This window comes from Protopterus annectens, chromosome 3.part0 (genome assembly GCF_019279795.1).
Source record: "Protopterus annectens isolate FY-2018-M chromosome 3.part0, PAN1.0, whole genome shotgun sequence".
NCBI lineage: Eukaryota > Metazoa > Chordata > Ceratodontiformes > Protopteridae > Protopterus > Protopterus annectens.
Genome location: NC_056731.1, coordinates 1,978,756,542 through 1,978,776,079, shown reverse-complemented (window position 1 = coordinate 1,978,776,079; position 19,538 = coordinate 1,978,756,542).

Below are 19,538 nucleotides of genomic sequence, written 5' to 3'. Positions count from 1 at the left end.
TGCTTGGCACACTGACTTTGTGGGCTATGTGTTGTGTGTGTTTTGTTTTGAGGTAGCATTTGCTTGGATGTCTGCTTTGGAGGTCTCTGTTGCTTAGGTAGATTTTTATTTAGAGCCTCCGAGTATGTGTTTGTGTATTTATGTGTTTGGTTTGCTGATGTGGTGGGACTATGTGATACTGGAATTGTGTTGTGTGAGGTTACCTTCTCCTCCTGACTGGTTACACCAGTTTTGAGATGAGAGAGCTCAGCCTCCAGTTTGGCTAAATAGTTGCATCTCTCACATATATTTGAACCTGTTTGGAGGAGGAGAGGGTTGTCCGTGTACATGAGACAGTTGTAACATTGCCTCAAAATTCCCAGATTCACCAGCTGGACTGGAGAGGAAACCATTGACCTACCTTTGGACATGCTAGAGTAATATAGGGAAACTGAATTTAAGACAGACCAATAGAGGACAGGGTAATCGTAGAGAGTATAAGAGTAAGTAGTGCTTATGGTTTAATAGTGCTAACTTGTAGGATTACTTAATTGGACCAGTGAAGGGCCTTAGAATGAGAATATGGTGTTTAAATTGAGAGATAGAGCAGTTCTAAGGGAAAAAGTGAAGAGCAGACTTTGTGGAGCCAGGAATAGTTTAAACCCAATTAGGTGCTGCCCGCTGTTGCGCTATGCACAAAAACGTGCAAAACCACGCAAAAGAGGGTTTTAAGAGAGGAAGATGAAGGAGTTTTGGAATTGACCCAAAATGGCCAATAAAACTACAGTTTCAAGTCAGTAACCACTCCCACAGGGGCAGGCAGGCTGCTCAATGTTTTTCACTGCCACTGATCAACAGAGACTTCCCTTTAGCCCAAGCAAAAAATGGCCTCACAGAAACTTACAAACAGTTCAAGAACAGCAAGCCTGTAACTGAACTTTTTTAAATCTCAGAAAAGTGGGAAAAAAGCAAGATTTTTTTGTTTTTTTTGTTTTTTTTCAGAGATAGCAGAGGTTCACAAGTATCAACAAGTTATAAGTTTAATGTTATAAGTTATAAGTTTAACAAATTTATATGTTTGATTAAGTCATTCCTATCATTGTTTTTAATAATACTGTACTGATGCTGGTAGGTACTAGGCTATTGGTCCTAGGGCCTATATAAGCCTAGCCAAACGGTACCCTGGATTTTGCCACCCAAGAAAATTATTTTCCTGTGCCCTTGTCAAGCAGAGCCACAGAAGTGATTCCCAGGGTTAATTTCCTATCTCCCATCCAATCATCAAGATTTTTCTTGAAGAGTGCTAATGAGGAGTTTTGTTTGATATAAATAGGTAGTTTGTTCCAGAGTATGGGAAGTCTCTGGGACAGGAATCTATCCCTCCAGCATGTTCTGTTTATTGTGGTAACAAGGTTTAGGTCCCTAGAGCGTGTTGCTCGGAGGGATTGGGATTTCTTTAAGTGGAGCATGTCCACTGGGTTTGACATAGCTTTGTATGTTAGGCAGAGATTGCCTCTGAGTAGGCGATATGTGACAGAGTAAATCTGTAGTTTTTTGAGACGGTCTGCATAGGGCATTTGTTTGAGTCCGGTAATCTTCTTTGTGAGATATTTCTGTGGCCTTTCCAGTTGTTGTAGATGTCTTGTGAGGTACATACCAAAAGGGGCATTGTACTCTATAATGGGTCTAATGAGTGATGAGAAGAGGGGAACAATGACCTCTTTTTTCCTGGATGAGAAACATTTTGTGATGAGGTGTGCCACATAGAAGGATTTACTGACTACTGTGGTGATGTGATCATCAAAGGAGAGATTACTGTCCACCTGTGTCCCAAGGTTTCTTATCACACTTTTGGTGTTAAGTAGACTACTGCCTATGTGGTAGTTCATGGGTACAGAGTTTTTACCAAAAGGGATGACAATGCACTTTTTGGCATTGAGCTTGAGGCCATGGCTTTGACACCAGGCATCTGTCTCAGTCAGGCCCTTTTGTAGGATGTGCACATCGTTAGGAGTTTTAATCATGGCTCCTAGTTTGCAGTCATCTGCAAACTTTGTTAGCCAAAAACCTTCTGTGTTAGCCTGTACTTCAGAGAAGTAGATACCAAACAGGAGAGGACCTAGGACTGAACCCTGTAGTACTCTACTTGTCACTGGTCTGAAGTTGGATTTATAGTCTGCTACTTTCACAATGTGGGTTCTGTCAGTGAGCCAGTTGGCAACCCATCTTGTGACATAGGGATTTATACCTAGTTTAGTGAGTTTATCTACAATTCCAGAGTGGGGGATGGTGTTGAAAGCCTTGGTGAGATCTAGATAGGCTGTGTGAACCACCTTACCCTTATCTACGGCTTTGGTGACCACTTCAAAGAAGTCTATCAGGTTTAGGAGACATGATCTGCCTTTTACAAACCCAAACTGGGTAGGGTCCAGAGTTTGGAGATTACCAATGTCATTGTTTATAAGTTCCATGATGATACATTCCATAGCCTTGCAGACCAGGTTCATCAAGCTAATGGGGCAGTAGTTCCCGGGGTCCGTGGTGGCTTCCCCTTTGTGGAGTGGGATAACCGTTGCTGTGTGCCATTCAGTAGGCAGAAAGCCTGAGGTGAGGCTATGATTGAACATGGTACTTAGGTGGGTGCCAGTTCATTCTGTAGTTCATGTAGAACGCAGCCTGGGATGTTGTTAGGTCCCATGGATGCTGTGTTCTTGGCTTTGGAGAGTTTATTTTTTACCCGTGCAGCTGTGATTACAAGAACTTTGCATTTTTCCGGTATAGAGATGGGCCCTTTAGGGGATGAGAGAGGGGTAAAGTTAGCACTGAACTAATCTGCCAGGATGTTGGCAATATCAGTTGGTTCTGTATATTTAGTGCCATTGTGCCATAACTCAGAGCAGATCTGAGTGTTGCCATTGAGATTCTTGACATAGCTATAGAATGCTTTGTGGTTGTCTTTAGAATCAGTGGCAATTTTGTTTTCGTAACTACCTTTGGAGGATTTTATGAGGGATCTCAGCTTCTTACTGAGGCTGACCACGGAGTTCCTCCAATCATGGGATTTTACTCTTTTTTGCAACAATTTCTTTCATCTTTTGAGTTTGTTTATGGCAGGGGACCACCAGATTGGCTTCCATTTTTTGAGGATAGCATCTTGGTTCTGTTAGAGATTGCATGATCCATGCACTCATGTAAGTGCTTATAAAGTGCAATCGTATAGGATTTAGCAGTCGTACCTCTATTGTCCATCAGCATAGGTGTCGTGAAGTTTGCCACTTCTGTCTTAAGAATCGTAAAGTTGGCTTTGGAGAATTTTTTTTACGATGGTTTCCCTAATGGGGGGCGGGAGTGGGATGTGGATGTCTAGGTGATTTGCTTGTGGTCGGATCTGACCAACAAGGAATTGACTTCTGGTGTGGAACACTGGTTGCCCATGTTGGTAATGACCAGGTCTAGGATATTGCTGCCCCTGGTGGGGGTATGGATAAGTTGATCGAAGGCATTGGAATTTATGAATTTCAGAAAACGTTGAGCACAAGAGTTGGTACATGAGTAGTTTTCCCAGTTAATGGTGGGGTAGTTGAAATCACTAATTTTTAGGGTGTTAGGTTGTACCCTAATATTTTCCAGTGTATCAAGAAATGAGGAGTGGGAATCCTGGGGCATGGTGGAGGATCTGTAGCAAGCTACAATTTGGATTGCAGTCTTGCCCAGAGTTAGTTGCACTTGGATAATCTTGGATGCATCATGCCGAGTAACTAGCCTGGAGTTGTGGATATCCTTAATGAATATGGACACGCCTCCGCCTTTAGTGCTTCAGTCCAGGTTAGGTGGCCGAAAGGTGTGGTATGAATTATAGCCTTTAATTTCAGATAAAATTTTCTTTCCTATTGATACTTCCCAAAACTTTCTGACTCTCTTACACTTCAGGAAGATAGGATCTGAGGTTTTCAGTTCCCCACAATAAAGATAGATCCTCTAATTTATTTGTGTATATGGCATATTAGCCTTCATTGGTAATTTATTAATTTGTAAGCTCCACAACAATTCCTGACACTCTTCATTTTTCACACACCAATCATTTCTAGATTTTATAACTCTGATTCTTTCTGTTGTTAAACTACTCCATGGATTAACATAATACTATTCTATTATAACATTTTACACCATATTCTTCTGTTATGTTCAACTTTCTCTACATTTAATTTTCACATCCTTATATTTTCTTTGCAGCATTTTAGTTCTTCATTCCTCCACCCTTTTTCTTTTATATAATCTTATTGAATCCCATTCTTTTTTATATTTTTTCTCAAACAATTTTCTTATATAAACATTCTTGTCTCCATTAATCCTTTCTAATACTCTAAATTATTTAAATGAGGCACCATACACAGTTGGATTCAATAATCCCAAACCACCCTCTTCCCTATCTACATATAATATTTCCCTCTTAATCAGATTTAGTCATTACCCCAAATAAATAATTTTCCTATATCTCTAGGTGTTTAATTACGTATATATATATATATATATATATATATATATATATATATATATACATACATACGTATGAGTCTACTTTTACTCACCGTAAGAGCATTCCACTGAAAACATGGAGTACTGAAATTCTTTCTATGAGAAACAAACCACTTGACTACCAGAGAAGAACCTCAACAGAAAGAAAATAAACACACCAAAGTGGGGGGGGCGTCACCTCCACAACCTCCCAACTAAATATACCAACTCTAAGATTGTACTACATTGGGGAAATGGGCACAGTTCACCCTGGTGGCCAAGTGGTTTATTTCCCAGGGAAAAAAATTTCAGAACTCCAGCATTTGCTGGAATGCTCCTTCACTGAAGCGGAGTCAGCCAACTATCATTTGAACAAGTGTAAATTCGGTGAGTAAAAGTAGACCCATGTACACACACACACACACACACACTATATGTATATATATATATATATATATATATATATATATATATATATATATATATATATATATGTATATATATGTATGCATATATATATATATATATATATATATATATATATATATATATATATATATGTATGCATATATATATATATATATATATATACACACCATGTATGCAACCTTCCCCATCCATAATGAATTAATCAAGTAAACTTTTTTATAAAATAATCTATATTCATTCCATTTAATGCTCAACTCTTGTAAATCCTGTACAATTTTTATCCATTGTTCTTTACCAACTTAATTAATCCCAAAAGTAATTCAAAATACAGAAATTCCGCCAATCTCAAAATTAATATATTTTATTACTTCTTTAAACTCAAATACTTTACTTTTATTACTATTTAGACACATTCCTAAACTTTATAAGCCATCATGCATTCTAACAAATATCTGTTCCATCATTTTACTATTTTTGGTGACTAAAATCATATCATCTGCATAAGACATAATAATTGGATACTCAATACTCTCCTTTTGTATAAATCTTGCCTCTACCATATCTTTATTTATTTTTGTTACCATACAATTCATTACCATATCAAATAATACACTACTCATAGGACATCCTTGTTTCAGTCCTCTATTTATTTTTATTTCCTTACTAAACCATCCATTTACCAATACTTTAATATCACTGTTCTTATATAATGATTGAATTACATTCTGTACTTTTGTACTCATTTTATAATTTTTTCAGAATTCCTCATAATACTTCATGATATATTGTATCGAAAAGCCTTATTTATATCTCCTATCATAATTGCCCTTTTTTTCTTTACTTTATATCATCCACTATTTCCCTGATTATCATTAATATCTCCTGACACCCTCTTCCTTTAATTCCATATACACCATCCTCTAATACTTTATCTATCATGCTTTCTCTCTGGATTTGTAAAATTTTCATAAATATTTTATAATCTGTATTATTTAAAACAACCAGTCTCCAATTTGTTTTCTCCTTCTTTTCTCCTTTTTTTCCAAAGAACTTTCATTAGTCCCTCATTTAATACACTTATAAATATTTATTTTGCCAAAGTTCCATATTCTTATACATTTAACATCCTATCCTGTCAGGGCCAGCAGCTGAATCAATTCTAATTTTCTTTGGTATCAAATCTAATCCTGCCAAAGTAATCAGTTTATCTATATCTTTAGCTATACTTTCATTAAACTGCTTTATTTTCCATTCTTTCTGTCATGTTACTTACTGTTTTTAATTGATTTTTTTAACAAATTACACTATAATATTCATAATTATATACTGTTTCTTTGCTAACAACTCCTTCTTATTTCTCATTTTTCTTAATTATTCCACTGTCGTTTTTAACTCTCTTTGCCAAATACAGTGAAACATCCTCTTTTTTACCTTGAACAAAATGCCTTTATTTATAAAATAACCCTTTTATTTTTTTCTTTATTCTTTTAATATATCTCTGTTTCTTTCATATAACATGTATTTTCATTTCTATCCAAGTACTCTAATGTTTTATTCTGTAAATACAAATATTCCTGTTCTTCTTTTTGTCTAAATAATTTCTCCCATTTTAAATAATCTGAGTTATATTTTCTTTAAATATTAACCACCATTCTGTCCAATTTAAATAACAGTCCTTCATAGTTAAGCGTTCCTTCCATAATTGTATTATAGTTTTCTTTCTATTCTCATACCAATTAACCTCATTAATCCTTTTACTCCCTTTTCCAATTTTTATATACTCATTATTCTCCTCAATTTCTTTCCATATAGCCATGTAATCTGAAAATTCTGTCTGAAATTTCTCTTCTATCTTAAACTTTATACTATCAGACAATACAAAATAATCAATTGTGGGTTTATTACCTCTCTTATATGTATATGTGTTTGAATTCCAAAGTGTTAACCCTCCACACCTCATAATTTCTTTTGTAACTTTTTTATCTATTTTGTCATTCTTTTTTATTTTTCTTAAATCACAGTTAAAATCTCCTACCATTATTATATCCATATTAACTACTACATAATCTAATATTTCTCTGAATAGCTTTCCCTTTCCTTATATGTTATATATATATATATATATATATATATATATATATATATATATATATATATATTGTAACAATTCTATAAACTTTCCTATCCTGTTCAAACTCTACCACTGTTAACCTTCCCAGTCTAACCAAAGTAAAATCTAATACTGAAATTCATATATTATACAGTATTGTAACACCTGAACACGTTTAATTTCATAAATTCCAAATTGCACCCCCTTTCTGCAAATGTTCTGTTTGTACTCTCTCAACTTTTGTCATTCCCCTTGGATCCTCTAATACTATTATATCTACCTCACAATTATTACACTATTCTAAAAGTGCAATTCTTCTAACCAAGCTTTTAATACTACTAATATGAATTGATAATATTCAAAGATTATTAGCCTCTTTTATTCTTAATCTAAATGAAAACATTTTTTTTGTTCTACCCCTTTCCCTCTTTTATTTTCATGCTCGAATTCTTTATCTTCCTTTTTCTATCTTTTACAATCTTGCTGTAGAACTCTTTTTTATAACTTTCCAATCAACTTCTTTCTCCTCACTTATGTCTGATTCTAATTCATGCTCTCCTTCTTTTATTTCAATTACTTCTATGTGTTGTATTTCCATGGATACACTCAAAACATCTTTTTCTTGATTTCTATCATACGACTTTAGTTCCTTATTTTTCTCTTCCTTTTCTTTTTCTACATTAACTCCCTTATTACCCTTTTCTATTAAATGTTCTACCTTTTCATCTGTGTTAACATTATATCTTCTAACATCATGACCAAAATCGCCACACGCATAACATTTTTTTGTCATATTTACCAACAAAATGACCCTCCTGCCCACAGAAAACACATGTTTTCAGTTGGCCCCAATATCGAACTATTGCTATGTTTCCATGCACATTTATCATACTTGGAATATGAATAATCTTAACATTTTCTATTTTCTAAATATCATTACATTACATGCCCAAGCCCCAATCTATAAAACTTTATTATCAAAATGTTTTATAACATTTTTCACTTCAGAACAAAAAATTTAGCAAATAGTCTTTTACAGTCCCTTTATCAGTATGTGTATGAAATTTGAGCCTCTCAAAAAATACTCGAACCACATATTTATTCCATGGATACATATCTTTTTTTTCAAATCTTTCCAGAAAAAGTCTCTAAATTCATAACAGCCTCAAAAAATAAGTCATAATATGTCTCATTTCTAATCAAAATAAAAGCTCTTACCTTTTGAGCTTTTGTAGCTAAAGGTACAACAATTGTGTCCCAAATCTCATACCTGTTCAATGGCTTTTCTGTTTTACCCTGTATCCATTCTGTGAACTTCTGTGTCTCCACTCTCTTTTTCTTCTGTTTTTCTTTTTTCTTTCCCCTTTACATCCTTCTTTACAGCAGCAACAAAATGATATATTCTCCAAACTATTTTCTTCTTCTTCCTGGGTCTGATCCCATCGCTTCTCCCCATGATACGTCATGTCTACCCAACAGTTCTTTTTCACTTACCAACTGCTGCAACAAATCATCCCACAACCGCCTCGACTGAAGGGTTACAAAAATACATCCCTGCTGTGATACAGCAACTTCCTCAAACACGGTCTGTTGAAAAAACACTTCTGTATCCTCTGAAGGTTTGGACACCTTCACTCAATTCTCCACTTTACTATCTCTTTCTCTCCTGTATTTGCCCTCTGCTCCTTTGACTCTGATCCTATTTCTTCCAAGCATATCAACTCCTGTGAATGCTCAACTGCCTTCTTTTTTACTCCACATCTGACTGCTTCTATTTTTTCACCAGTATCCGCATTACTATTGCACTCCATACTTTCTCCCAGTTTCTGCAAGTAACCTTCATGCTCAGACCAGAAGGCAGAAGTGTAGTGTTCAGTAGCATCCTTGTAAGCAAAAAAAGTAGGGTAAGTTCCCTGATGCCCTGCTTAATTTTACCCTAGTAGTATAAGTAATACTTTGGGTCTCCCTTAAAAAGAGGTCACTAGCCTAGTAGAACCAACCTGGTTAAGAAAGACTAAAATTAAAATTCTCCTTGTTCTGTATAGTATGTGGTGTTTTCCAAGGCATATTTGGTTATAGTTGAATATGAATATATGCATGTATGTGTGTATGAGATTGTCTGAGTTCATCCAAAAATGTGCATAATGTGACTCCATGAGTCCATGAGTGCATTAAACGCACTTTTATTACCAAACAGTGGCAGCAGGGTATGCTTTAATTAAGCACCCAAAAAAAAGGGAAAAAAGACACAGGATTATGAACAGGTCTCAGATCAAAACCAACATGTTATGTTTTAAAAAGACACAGGATTATGAACAGGTCTCAGATCAAAACCAACATGTTATGTTTTGAAGGCATGGATGTCAAGCGATTCACTTGAGAGGTAAGTCTTTGCACCATTGTCAAAAACACACTATAAATCGTTACGATTGATTCTCTATTTCAATTTCTACCATTTACATGGAAAAAAAGTGTAGCAGCTTGAAGTTGTTTTACTGGTTTTCACAGTCTTTAAAAAAATAAATCACTTTGCTCTGTCAAATGGACATCAAGCAGAAATGTTATGCTCCTCTGTAGAACTAATGGTTTAAAAGCAAATTTTTGTGGGACAGAGAAGTTGGAACAACATTACAGAGATATTTTACTATTAGCCACTTCTCTTTACAGGGGGTACTCATTACTGTTAGTATCTAGTGTGAGACCTGAGCCTTTGTTAAGCACCCCTAAGTGCTGTTAAGATAGGGTCTCACTCTAGGGATGTGCTTAACATGTTTATCTTTTCCCAGTAGAAGAGCATAATCGCATCTCTCTGTGTGCTACATGCTTAGGTTCATGGGCAAATGTTGAGCTAGCTGCCCCTGTGGGCCAATTTAAACTATCCAATTTGCCTTTCATGAAAGTTATACTTTGTACTTTGTGTTTGTGAGATAAAGTTTCAAACATAAGAGAGCACTAGACTATTTCCTAGAATGACCATTTTAAGCATTGTCAGTAACTTGAGTGCAGAATCAAATACTGTCCCTTGCGTTTAGGATGTGAAGACCTTAAGCATTACGCCAAGCCATTGAAAGCTTTTATTAAGAACCCCTAAGTGCTGTTAAGAGTAGGTCTTGCAACAGAGACAGAAGGTAAAACAGCTTTAAAAGCTGTTAGATACTTCATTGTGTTGCACTTACAAATAAAAAGTGTGGCAGAATGAAGTATCTAACAGATTTTAAGGCTGTTTGTTCATAGAAGGATACTTTGCTAGTAATAGTATTATCATGAAAATAACAGTCATACCTTCGCTTCCCTTAGTTTAACCCTTTTGACAAATGCAGTGTGTATAGAAACAATGGGCAGGATTCACGAAACCTCCGTGTAAGAGTTAATATGTCTTACATGGAGGCTGCAGTCTAACGGTATGATGTCTGCATGCCATGCATATTCATGAGGGCATGCTGAATCACACCCTAGGCTAACACGGTCCATGTAGGACAGTAGGGGGCGTGTCTGAATGCCGAGTTCTGCAAAGGGACATGCCTCCAGAAGAGTCAGAGTCCTGAAAGTAAACTCCCACGAGCGAGTCCGCGGAAATGTCAAAGAACACAACACCACACATGCTCCCACAGACTATAAACCCAACTGTAATGTAAAACGTAAAAATAGCAGTTTGATTTTTTTTTTTTATAATTTCCAAAATGTTTGCCCGTAGTTGTGCTCATTTGTGCGGGTATGCTCTCCGCTCAGTCACAGTTAGCAGTCACTGAAAAGCATATAAGATCAAAATATGCAAATTAAGCCAAGTAGCAATAGCGTAGCGGTAGAGACGTTGGCAAAAGAGGAGGTAGTCACGGTTCGAGCCCCCACAACATTATTTTCTATTTTTATTTAAATAAGCATGAAACAATCCCCTGACATATATGTGTATATATATATATATATATATATACATATATATATATATATATCTATATATATATATATATATATATATATATATATATATATATATATAACTAAACTTTAAGCAAAATGTAATGAAATGGGCCATGTATTTTGAAGAAATCCGACACAAGAAAATATAAAAAAATTGTATAAGTGCCCATAGCTGAGCAAGGCTTTACAAATCAGAATATGAATGCCCATAGGTGAGCAGTGGTCTAACAAGCATAATATGACTGCCCGCAGGTGAGCAGTGGTTTAACAGGTGTAATATGAGTCCCCGGAGTTGAGCCCCACTTTAACACACTTAAAATGAGTGCCCGTAGCTGAGCAACACTTCTCACAACGTAATATGCATGCTCATAGCCAAATAACGCGTTATCCAGTGTTAGATGTTTGCGCGGAGCTGCGCAGCACGCCAACCGGCTTACCAGCGGGCAACATCGAGCAAGGTGTATCAAAACTTCCTTTACACAGACACACCTCCTACCTTGTCTAGACAGTAGTAAAAAGAAAAAAAGCAATGCCCAGGTTCGAACATAGGATACTGTGTACCATAGTCAAAGTACTGAACCACTAAGCCATGACAGTCGTACTGAGAAATGCAGTATTAGCATATATATAGGAATGAATGGAAATAGAAGCATGACAAAGCAGGTTTTCTTAAGCTGATAAATATCCAAAATGGCCAATCACAGATAAGTGCGGGAAAATGGGCATATATAAGCCCCATAGGCGGGAATACACAGCATAACTGATTGTGGTACCCATTTGCAGTCAGGATGGCAGGTGCAGGAGAGGGAAGTTGCTTTAGAGCACAGAGGTGGGGTGTTGAGGAGTCCATATATATGGTTTGGCTCCTAGTCCACGATCATGAGGCTCAACTCATGCAGGGCCAGGTTCCCTGGGGTGCATACAAGGCAGAGGCATTGAACCGGTTGGCACATGATCTCACCAGTGCCACAGGCATACCAAGGACTGGTGAACAGGTCCATCACCACCATGCGGACCTGAAGAGACGTAAGCAGGGCCAACTGAACCGTTGGATACAGGAGGCCCAGCAAATGCCCAATGCCCCACTACTGAGTACGTATCCATGTAATTAAGTATGTAAGAAATTATCCTAGCCTATATTATGGAGATGTATGTTCCAATATTACTTCATTTATATTACAGCTGCAGGTGTCCGTTCCATGAATCAGTGAGACTATGCTGATAGACTGATGAGGTTGCGCCACCAGGCAGGTTAGTAATTATTTTGCTGGAATTGTTATAGAATATAAGTGACACAGCTTGTAAAAGAGTTCAGTGTTGTTACATATTAATAAAGTTCAAATAAGCCTAGAAGAAAGATTCTGCTAGTACTGTAAGATTAGATAAGTGATGCAGCCTGTAATCCAGAAATAAACATTAAACAAGTCTGAAATAGAGTTTCCACCTGTATTGTAATATCAGATAACTGCTTCACCCTGAAAATGACTGGTAATCAATCTACAAAGGATAGACATGTGTCAAATACATCCCCTTTTGAAATCTGTCATATGAAATAAGTGAGTCTGTTGGAAAGGATTGTTGTAACCAAGTAAGAAATGTTAATAACGCCTAGAATTAAGTACCATCTTGAATTGTAAAAATAAAACAAGTGAGAATGTGAGAAAGAGGGTATGAATCGACCAAGAAAGCTCTAATAAGTCTGGAATAAAGTTATACTGCAGTCAGTACATAATGAAATGAATGAGACAGCCACAACCAAAGAGTGAAATGGGTGTAATAAAGTACTGAACCTGGAATGTGCCTGTCCCACAATTTGGATATGGTGCTGTACCCTTGCAATATGGAGATAGTATGGTTGTATGAAATACTGAACATCCACAGTTGTCTAGAGCCATATAAATCAAACATAGCAGGATGCTGTACCTGAACAAAGCCAGATATGAACATGTATGAATAAAAATGGAATGTATATTAATGTAGCAGTAACATTCCCATCACCAACATTCCTAAGGTTACATATGGGAAACTGTACAAAGACATGTAGGGGTATATATCTGCAGCTACTATGAATGTACAGCATATGTATAGGTACTTTAAGTTGTTAATGTAATATTTCTTCACCCTACCCCATTTTCACAAATTATGCCATTCCACACCAAACTGGGTATGTGTATACAGAATTAATTCCCATAGACATTTGTCCTGTTGGTTCATACATATCTGCATGTACGTTGATGCATGTGCCCTGTTCACATATCCATACCTAATGGCCTGTTGCCATTAATCAACCATGCATGCTGTTGAATTGTGTACTGTTGTTCTAAATATGCATGTGTTATGCTTGCTGTCCAATGTTTGGAATTCATGGGTGTTTGGTTAATGGGAATACTGATGCATGCTGTTACAACTAATGTTGAATGGTGTTGTATGTTACTAACCCAAAATGCCATATAATACTGCTAAACATAGGACAGCAGGGAAGGCGGGTTCCAGTGGACCCACCTCTCCCACCTCAGCTGGCGAGTGCACCTGGCACCAATGCCTAGGCCGGAACCTCCTCCAGTGGCCCTGTGCCACCTTCGGGTGGAAGCGCTGCAGGGGATGGGGCTCGTCCCCCCTCTGCAAGCGTGGCCAGAGGAGAACGTCCACTCACCCTCCAAAGTGTCCGGTCTGTGGTGCGTAGCGAGATCAGGCATTCTGTGCTTAAACCCCTACACCAGCTTGAGGCGAGTGTGGCGCAACTCACGGGTGTGCCTGCCCGTCCTATAGAGCCCCCAGCACAGCCTCGTTCTGGGCAGTGAAGGCGCAGTGGTAACTGCCCATGGGTGGGGATCTCAGTTCCACTGTTGCCATCTGTGGGCTCATGGGCTCGCGATATCCAAACATCTGTCCCCGTCAATTGTGTAACCCCACATGTGTCATACTCCACCCCTGTATGCATCTTGTTTGTCTTGTATATTAACCTCCCCAACCTACCTCCCCAAATATACCTACTTCCTGTACCTCACATTCCACTCTCACCTGAAAAAAAAAAAAGGGCACTCTGTTCCCACAAAAAAATTACGCCCCATACATAGCTGCCCATTTTGCAGACATGTCTGCTGGACATGTCAACTGATAATTAAAATTGGCTGTACAACAAATTTTGTTGTCCTCACCCCTCTCTCAGGGGTGGAAGGTTTCAAATTTCACACCAAATTACACACATATGCACAGCTGTTGCTGATAAAGAAATGGGCAGCTATGGGCCTTCCCTACATCCTTCCTGCAAATCCCAAGCTTGTTTTCCTACTGTCCTACCCTCTTTGTGCCCCCTTTTTCACCACTTTCCTATCTCCCCATTTTCTTTTCTTTAAAAGAAATTAGCGCGGGTGTTAGCGAGAGTAAGCACTTTTAAGCAGTAGTCAGCAGGTGTGCGCTTAGCTAAGTGAGTGTGCGCGTAGCTAAGTGACTGTGCGCATGCGTGAGCATCGCACAAACCAGCGCAAACCCGCTTACAACTGCTTAAAAGTGCCTTAGTCACTCTGTATGACAAGGCCTGTAGTCTGCTCATCAGCAAAATAAAATTCCCCTGTCAGTCTCAAACACAGGACCTTGGAAACACGAGTCTGCATGACTTACCACTAAGCCATAACTGATATTCAAGAACTGGGTGCTGAAAGCAATATATCATGACATAGAAGGACTGAATGTAAAGGGAATATAGGAAGGCCATTACACAAAGCTTGTTTCCTGTATCTTTACTGGCAGTTCTTGTGGAATTGCATTACATTAGTGTGATAAGAGAAACAGCCATGCTAGGAGGTAATAATGTTACAGTAGCACCTTAAAAAACACACACGGTATCAGAGCAGGATAAACACCACCATATTTGAATAGGTATGAGGCCAGACATCCCAACTGTGACTGATTTACAGGGATGTCCTTCATTTGTCAAAAAATGTTACCTGTGCCCCACTGACTCCCTGTGAAATGTACTAACAGTAGGCAGAAAGGTGGGGAATCCCACGTAATGTACACCATCAATAAGTTAAAGTAGACACTACTTGCATGTCAGAAATGGTGTAGCAATACATATGCTCAAAACACACACACAGTCCCCACAGTCACAACTGCAGAATATCTGAAATATATCACGGGTGTATCCCACTGATATGTACCTTTCCCTGAGGCAAACCCGCTTACAACTGCTTAAAAGTGCCTTAGTCACTCTGTATGACAAGGCCTGTAGTCTGCTCATCAGCAAAATAAAATACCCCTGTCAGTCTCAAACCCCAGACCTTGGAAATACTAGTCTGCATGAATTACCACTGAGCCATGTCAAATATACAAGAACATGGTGCTGAAAGAAATATATCATGAAATACAAGGAGTGAATGCAAAGGGAATATAGGAAGGCCATTACACAAAGCTTGTTCCCTGTATGTTTAGTGGCAATTCTTGTGGAATTGCATTACATGAGTGTGATAAGAGAAACAGCCATGCTAGTAGGTAATAATGTTACAGTAGCACCTTACAAAACACACACAGTATCAGAGCAGGATAAACACCACCATATTTGAATAGGTATGAGGCCAGACATCCCAACTGTGACTGATTTACAGGGATGTCCTTCATTTGTCATAAAATATTACCTGTGCCCCACTGACCCCCTGCGAAATATACTAACAGTAGGCAGAAAGGTGGGGAATCCCACGTAATGGTGACCGTCAATAAGTTAAAGTACACACTACTTGCATGTCAGAAATGGTGTAGTAATACATATGCTGAAAATACCCCACAGTCACAACTGTAGAATATCTGAAATATATCACGGGTGTATCCCACTGATATGTACCATTCCCTGAGGCTGCTGAAATATATATCTGAGAGTATCTGAGGCCTGCAAGTGTCAGAAACACACAGGCATATCAGCCTGTCTGCTGTTACACACTCTGCGAATAGCTGTAGAATTGCTTCCAGAAGCACACCCTCATGTAGTAGTACAACCCAGAAATATCAAAGGATGTAGCCATCTAACAAACTAAGGACAGTATAGCAGTTTACAAGCACTGCATGTGCCTGATATTCATAACTGTTAGTACAAAGTACAAGGCCCTACTACTGCTCAGCAGCAAAATAAGATAGCCTTGTAAGTGTCAAATCCCAGACCTTGGCCTCACCAAACTGCATGCAGTGTCACCAAACCACACCAAACATATAAGAAATTGCTGCTGAAGTTAATATATCATGCATTACAAGGAGTAAATGTAAATGGAAAATAGGAAAGCCATAGCAACACATTCCAGTAAAGACAAATATCAGGCCTTCAAGGAGTGAATGTAAAGGAAAAATAGTGAAGCCATAGCAACACATTGCAAGAGCTACTGTTGTATACCAGTTAATCCACGAGTCCCACAGGAAAGTACATACTACCATGTAAACAGTGTTAGCATTATTAGGTGTGACTTAACATACACACTGAGAAGAATGAACTGCAAGAAGCAACAGTCAGGTTTCAGTACAACATGCATTTCAGTGTCTAAAACACAGCCTTAGATATGAGAGACATACCAACCTTTTGACTGACACAACAGTGTCCACAGCAAACCAGCATCGTCCCCACCTTGCAAAACTGAAAGGCCTATGCCTACCTAACCTAACATTTTATAGCACTGTCCTGAAATCACAGTGAGAACTGCAATTACCACACAGCAGGCTGCATGCAATTAGTAAATGCTGGCCAACAATTGGTGCAGAGGCCATCACATGCACATGTGCAGATACCTACAAAAGCAGCCTGTACTGCCAGTCCACACATGCAATAATATCATTGCAGCCACTGGAGGGAGAGAGAGACAGAGAGACAGAGAAAGAGAGAGACAAAAAAAAAAAAAAAAAACAAGCCATCAAGCCAGCCAGCCAGCAAGCCAGCCATCCAAAAAAGCTGTCAGAAACAAAGGTAATGTAAACTACATAATCTAATAATCTACATACTGTGAACCCTCCATATGTGTTAGCAGTCTGTATCTATATGTATATGAAGATGTGCATAGGGCGAGGGACATACTGCAACTGTTAGTGAAGGCTGGACATACATATGTAGTTGAAGGTTGCTATGTGCACATATCAATGTAGGTTGTAGTACAATGTACAATGTACAATGTAGGTTGTACAGCAATGGATGATTAGAAGTATGTTAGTGTGTGTATGTGTATGTGTATAAATATATATATATATATATATATATATATATATATATATATATATATATATATATATATGTGTGTGTGTGTGTGTGTGTGTGTGTGTCTGTACATAGATGGAGAGGTATGTATAAATAGATAGACATATATAGATAGATAGAATATGTATATACATATATATGTAATAGACACATACATAGATAGATATATATATATATATATATATATATATATAGATACATACACATATACAGACAGATATGAATGTCTATAGATATGTACGTATATGAATATATCTATCTATCTATATATATATATATATATATATATATATATATATTTATGTATAGAATGAGAGAGGCAAATGGGGGCAGATGTACTGCAACAGGTGCCTGGTGACGAAGGCATGGACTGAACACCAGTGTGGATACTGGAGTACCATACCCCATTCCAAAACACTTTAACCACTAACTACCACATAGGTGGTTGCCTGCCTACTACAGGAGGTGTCAGAAAGGAACATGGGAAACAAGTGTACAATAGCCTCCCCTTTGATATTCACAGTAGCACACTAGTCTTGTAATCCCTGTACATGGCACGTGTCATCACAAATGGTGTGTCAGATAGGGAAACGTATGTCAGTGTACCCCTCTACACCTCACAATGTCCTACATGGTATGTACCTCCCATGACAACTACAGCAAGGGAAAAGGCCACAGACATACCTAACAAAGAGTGATAATGCCCTCAAACACATTCCCTATGCAGGGTGACTGACAAAACCAGAGATAGAGTGCCTTTCATATGACCTACACAGAGGTTACCACTGCTGGATATACAGAGTTATGTCACACCCATACCAGTTGTCCAACCACCATGGTAACACCTCACAATCTGTCCAGCCTAAATGACCTATGGCCCTCATCCTTGTCACCGCAGTAAAGAGCACATGCTGGAGGTACAGGTTCCTATCCACAAATATGCCATACCCTGGACTAAACCACCCAGCATTAACAAGCAAGGCTCCTTATTAGTAGATGTCAGACATACCCCTGATGAATGTAATGGAGATAGGTAATATGCCGTATAAGTCACCTCTGTGTAACTGTTTGACAGGTGCAAGTACAATCACATTACATGTGTCCCAAGGGGCAGGGTAGCATAAGGCTATGCTGCCGTAGGCCCAGGGCCAGTAGCATAGTACCTAACTATGACAATGCACACACACATGTACTCATTGCAATACCAACTATGTGAGGTGGAATGAGTGTGACACTGACTGTGTGCAAGGTCTGTAATGGTGTGATTGCTCAGCATGACTTTGTGTCTGTCATGGTAGTGTGTGTCCTCAGTGTGAGGCCAGAGAAGATGTGTCAGTTATTGGGATACAAACATACTACATTGCAATACGTTGTGCTGTAGTTCACAGTGTACAACTGCGGTGTAAGTAGGGGTATGGCAGCAAAGACTAGGGTGGATTACCAGTGAAACTGTAAATGTGCATTGCATGCATTGCATGGGATGACAATATTCTCCATCCATTAGCTTGATACATACCCCCAGTGTGAGGTTGTGCATTGTACCTCAAACAGTGTGCCGAGTGCTGGTGTGTACTAGTTTGTTGTATGGAGTGTGCCAGGCACTGTCACACAGTTGTTGGCTGAGCACTGATATGTGGTAATTTACATGTGTATCCCCTGATAGACAGACAAATGCTATATATGGCAGTTCAGTGATATCAGTACAGTAGAGTATTACATGTGCCATATTACTTGCTCACATATTTTTCTTTTCCTTCCAGGTTGATGGTGCATCAGCGCAACCCCTGTTATTCAGCTGCAGAGGATGAGGAGATACACCGGAGCCTCGTGCGGGATTTTTCCACACTGTTTCCCAGGACCAGCCAGAACCAGCAGGAGAGGGCTGCACTGTGGCAAGACCTTGTCCGTCAGGTAAATGACATAGGCATGCATAACCAGACATATGAGCAGGTACGCCATCACTGCAGTGATTTAATTAGAAATGTCCGTCAGCATGCGTCTGATATCCACAGACAACAGCTTGCCACAGGTGGTGGGGTACCTATCCACCCCCCCTCACCAGAGTGGAGGAGCTCCTCCTAAGTGCTGTGGCTCCAGGCCAACAACAACAATATCCACAGACGTGTCATGATGGAGGCTGGAGCCACCCAGCATGTGGACATGGAGCGTGCAGGTAACATGCCATATCTGTAGTTGACTGATCTCTGCACTGGTAGTTCATGCATGTGTGATATGTGTACTGTGTGTGTAGCTGTTATCCTGCCTATTCTTGTGCAAGATTGATATTCTGAATATCATCAGTACACCTGTGAAAGCCAACTGTTGTACTACTGTACTGTATCATACTCACAGTATCAATGG